Below are 5,884 nucleotides of genomic sequence, written 5' to 3' on the forward strand. Positions count from 1 at the left end.
GCCGTTGGGATATCCCAACAGGTGTCGTGTTCTTGTTCAGTTGGGCAAGATGTGTTTGGACCTCATCAGTCAGGACCTCCAAGTCGCGATCCAGATGCCAAATGTGTTTATTTTGTTTATTCCGTATTGTATTTGTTTGTCATCCACGAATAAAATATTTTGAGCAGACCTGTCCATATTGCAGAATATTTATACCGAATTTAGGCACTGTGCCAGTGAAGATATTTTATAATTAACGAACAAATCTGTCTATTTATCGATACTCCCATCATTTGACAATCATGATTGTTACGACCCCTGTGAGTCTAAGGGTAAAGGGTTGACAGAAAGGACCACGTTTGTAAACAACAATGATATTTATTGATAGATGCAAAGGAAGCACATGTAGCTCAAGGGTGAGCCCAGGCCAAAACAACAAACAAACACCACTATACTCCAAATAAACCAATCTAATCTATGGTAAAAGAAATTACATTACCTAAACTACTCTTACCTAACCAAAACAGGAGAAAACAATATCCAAAGGAAATGGCAGCTCACCCCATCTGTGCTTCCTGAGAAAGAGAGAAAAACACATTAATGATACATACAACAAAGGCAGAATATATACAAAAAACAAACTATAACTAACAATGCTCTCGCTGTGGCCATACACACACAAGGCAATTTCCACTAAGCACAAAGGCCAATAAACGAAATGCAATATTGTCAAAGTCAAGGTTACAAAATCACAATAGGCCTAGCCTCATGCCAGAAAGAGAGAGTGACTGAAGTGAGAAGCCATGTTTTAACAGGTGTGTGGTGATCCATGATTGGGTGGTGTTGATTGAGTGTTGGAGCCTGGAAAACCATCCACCAATCGGTGCTGTGCTGGGTAATGGAAGGGCAGGCCTGGCAGGGACCCATGGTGGAGGGAACAATGGCTGGAGGGAGGAAAGAAAAATGGAGAACACACACACATGGAGACACACACTGGGGAATATATACATTGGGATGTAACAATGATGTTGCATTACTGCTGATCAGCACGCCTATCAGAAATAAATGTTTACTGTATGATAATCTCAGAACCAAGCATTTGAAATTACATGGCTTAGTGCTTAGCCTTATTTATAATAGCGTTCACTGCCAGACTTGGAGCAATTAAGTCACGCCACTTCGTGAAGGCTATCTCACCCTGGGGCTGAATATTTCTTCAACAAATCATATACCGTTTATAAAATCTATTTTCTGGTGTTCCAAGGAAACGTGAAACGTCAATCAACAAAATCTGTGCATTGTTTCTGGCTGTACAGGACGAAATGTAAGGGAGCGTCCTTATTGCATAATTACTACTGTACTATACTGTAACTTTTCCCGTGACAACACCCCTCTTGACAATCTAGGCAATTTTGTGCCAGTGAAGATATTGTAATTGACGAATATTTTGAGTGAGCAAGTTGTATTTATTTAATGTTTAGTTAGTGTAACTGAGGGGTACAATTCCCTGACTGTATTACTAGATATGATACTTACTACCACTACCTTTGTACTTTATATTCGGCCACCCAGTACTCGGCATAAATATATTATGATAAACACTCTCACGTAGATGAAACGGATCCAACACAAATGTACGAAGTCGAAGTATGTATTTATTCCTACACAGCAATGGTGTGTAGAGCAAGCACTTAATCACTTAATTACATTTATGAATTGAAATAGTATGCACTTTTATGGCAAAGAGTATTCGTCGGTATATCAATAGAGAATGTCCAATCTCTGATGGCGCAGGCGGTAAATATACAACCTGGAATATTTAAGGAATAATAGCAATGATACTTTAATGATTATAGAACTGGATACACTAGGGGGGAATTCCGGTCGCTTGTAAGACAACTGGAGAAGGGGGGGGGGGGGTAGAGTCTGGCTGTATCCGTCTGGCCGAGGGTATCCTGGGAGAACCCACGGTTGTGCGGCTCGGTGCCTCAGCGATCCTCGATCCACAGATGAAAGCAGTTGGACTCTCTGTGGGCCGGCTTCCTCCGGTCCACGATGGAGAGACGTGAGGCGACCTCGTCGTGTAGAGCATCTCCTCACCTGTCGTCCTCTCCGGGGGGGGGTTTTCCAACACACGGCAGTGTTGGTCTTTATCCATAGAATAATCACTGTATACAAAGCATAATCCGTGCCTGGGAAGGCGGGCTGTCGTCGGTAGAATAATCCGGTATGCAGGTCCACTCGCTCGTCGGCTCTGGGGCTCCTCGGGTGCAGCCTCACATGGGGTCGGCCACCCTGGATAAGCAGCCAGTTCTCTGCCCGAAACGATGGGGTACTGACTACGATAGTATTCTCACCGCACGAAGCACTACATATGAATAGACTATTATTAGCTTAATAGATTACGTCCAACTCGACGATATAGTGCCAAATATGACTATTCAAATATTAATATACACGATGTCTCAATACCGATGGTAGGCCGAACTTGGCCTTACTCCCACACGTGGCGTCGCGGGGAGGCTTTACGTCTGTCACTCTATTGGAGGGTAAGAAACTGGACTAAAAAGGAAGTCCTACTTTCGTAGCGCAGTATATATACGCACTATGAACAAATAGTACCGTTAGTGGTGCGGTAGCCAGATTCCTACGCGGAACTAGGACTTGTTCGTACATGTTGAGCGGTACGTTTGAACTGGGTCTGGGGGGTATGGCAGCCTGGCACCAAGGTCTCGACCAATAGTAGAATGGAGACTATTATGGGATGTTCAGTAGGCTAGAATGGATATTCAATGCATATTGTACAAGGAATATAAGATAAGATAAGATAAGATATTCCTTTATTGATCCCCTTGGGGAAATTCAGGCATCATAGCAGCATGGGGGGGAGGGGGGGAGGGGTACAGGTAGTAAAACAACACAGTATACAGGTAGTAAAAGACAACACAGGCAGTGTAAACAATTTGATCAATATGGTCAATATAATTTACTATCTGACTAGCTGAGGAATATATACAAGGGATATCAAGGAATATTAGAGAATATACAAATACAATTAAATATATATATATAATAAATATATATATTCGGTTTAATCTGGCCCTTCACAACAGCCACCCCCTGATTGGTCCCAGACCTAATCAGTTAAGCAGAGACAGATTAATCGCGTTGTCTATTTACACATAAGGGTTTGCTGTAGGGGTCAGTCAACTTCACAAAGTCATAGGGTTATAGGGTCATGGTCATCATCGATTGTGTCTGGGAGTCGGGGCAGTTCTATGAGCCTCGCCACGGGACGGGTGTAAGTGCGACCCTGGACAAGCACTTCAGCTGCTCGGACCTTGCCGTCGGCACCGGTGATCACTTTGCTTACGCGGCCGGCCGGCCACATAGCTCTGGGCAGTGATTGATCAATAATCATGACGACTGTTCCTTCTGTCAAATTGTCTCTCTCCTTTACCCACTTCTGGCGGGTCTGTAGAGACGGTAGGTAGTGCAGTAGGAATGTCCTTTGTTGTGCACTCTCTATGGTAGTGCAATCATCTATGTTGGGGTCTGCGGAGATAACAGTGCTCAATCCACAGAACACAGGCTTCTTATTCTCAGCCTCCTCCTGACTGGCTTCCCTCGGGATAGGCGTGGGCCACTCTCCTTCCGGGAGCTTTAGGAATGCTGGGCCGTCACTGTAGACATTGCGACGGGTGAGGTCATCTAGGGGCATTCCCCGGGTGATGACGTCAGCTGGGTTCTGTTTTGTATCAACGTAGCGCCACTCTGTTTCTCCGGTTAACTCTTCGGTTAAGTCTTGAATCTCGGTGACTCTGACTCCCACGAAGACTTTGTACTTGCATGAGTCCGATTTGATCCAGGCGAGTACTGTCGTGGAATCTGACCACAGGATTGTTCTAGACACCGGTATGGTGAGCTCACGTTGGATGAGCGTGGCTAGGTGCGCTCCGGCTAGGGCTGCGCAGAGCTCTAGGCGTGGGATAGATTGTTGCTTGCGTGGGGCTATTCTCGAGCGGGCGAGGACAAATGCTGTGTAGATCTCTCCCCCCTCTTCTTGGGCCTGCAAGTAGGCTACTGATCCGTATGCGACCTCTGAGGCGTCACTGAAGACGTGTAAGTCCATTTTACATGTCTCTGGCCTCACCGTGGGTGGGAAGTAGCTTCGGCGCATATTAACGCCTGGGAGTGAGTGGAGCTCCATCTCCCACTCTCTCCAGGTGGATGCAAGGTGTGCGGGAATGGGGTCGTCCCAGCCCTGGTCCTTGTCCCACAATGCTCGTACAATCATTTTTGCCCTGGTGGTGTACGGTAGGATACATCCTAGCGGGTCATATTGTCGGGCGAGTGTTGTGTACACACTCCGTCTGGTGGTCGGCGCCGCCGCCGGCCTTCCCTGCTCCGTAGTCAGGGGCTTGTGTCTGTAGTGAAGCGAATCTGTTTTGAATCGCCACACCAATCCCAGGGTCATCTCCTGGGCTTCTCCCGGGATTGTAGCCATCCAGGTCTCGCTGCTGGCTGCCTTGTCCTCGGAGGAGAGGCTGCGCAGTACTTGCGGATCGCTGCTGGCCCACTGCCTGAGATCAAAGCCGCCTTTGATCAATGAGGCGCGGAGTTTAATCAGGAGAGCCTCGGCTTCTTCCTGGGTTGAAAGGCTTTGTAGACAGTTGTCTACGTAGAAGCTGTTCTTTACGCTGTGTCGGACCTCTTCGTCCGCTGCTGGGTCCTCTGCTACATGTTTCTGTAGTGCAAATGTCGCACAGCAGGGGCTGCACGTCGTTCCGAAGGGGAGGACTTCCCATTGGTAGATGGCTGGGTGCTCATCTCCTGGCTTCTCTCTCCATAGGAACCGTAACAGGGGCTTGTCCGCCTCTACTAATCTCACCTGCAGGAACATTCCTTTAATGTCCCCGCTGATGGCCACCCTTTCCTGGCGGAAGCGGAGTAGAACGCCGAGTAGGGAGGGGCCGAGTGTGGGACCGGGCAGTAACTCTTTATTTAGATTTTGGGATCCGATCTGGTAGCTGCAGTTAAATACTATGCGGTCTTTACCGTTGTGATGGACCTTGTGGTGGGGCACGTACCACGATTCAGTGGTCTGGTCAGCCTCTTTAATGTCCATCTTTGTGACGTGTCCCGCTGTGATGAGCTTCTCAATCTCAGCGCGGTATACACTCTCTTGGGCGGGGTTCTTGGCTAAGCGCCGCTCCGTGTTCAGCAGGTACCGTTCTGTGGCGTCTGTCTTGGCGTGGAAAGTAGGCATTCCTTCTCGCCGCAGGAGTGGCGTGGCGTATCTCAACACGCCGTTGACCGGGACTCTCTTGGTCCCTGTCTCGAGGAGGTGAATGGCGTAAATGTCATCTTTAGAGCGAATGTCTTTCTTTCCGTTCTTAAAGGGCATTTGTTCCAAGGTCCATAGCCGCTCTACGTGTTGCAGGAGTGCGGTTTCTCCCTCTGTGACTCGGGAGTGGAGACATCTAGTGGCTGTACTTCGGTTGAGAGATTTGGCGAGCGGGCCTTGGAGAGTCCATCCCAAACGGGTCTCGACTGCTGCAGGACAGCCTCGGGGTCCGGTATGAACCCGGTCTATCGGGACAATGAGGTCTGCATGGTCGGAGCCTATCAACAGGGTCGGCATAGCATTGTCTATGAGCGGGATCGGTAACTTGCGCAGATGTGCATATTTCTCCATCAGCTTGGCGACGGGGTATGTGTACCGCGACAGTCCTATTTCTTGGCTGGTGAAAGCGTCTGCAATCTGGTACCGTCGCTCAGGCTGGCCGCTTGCTGCGATAGAGAATGAGACATTCTCGCCCTTTATCGTCTTCAAATCTCGTCTTATTGTCCGAATTGTCATTTGGGTTTCGCTTCCCCGCAGCCCTAGCTGGGCCGCAGCGGA

Source organism: Notolepis coatsorum, assembly GCF_963971535.1.
Source record: "Notolepis coatsorum genome assembly, chromosome: 1".
Classification (NCBI taxonomy): Eukaryota; Metazoa; Chordata; class Actinopteri; order Aulopiformes; family Paralepididae; genus Notolepis; species Notolepis coatsorum.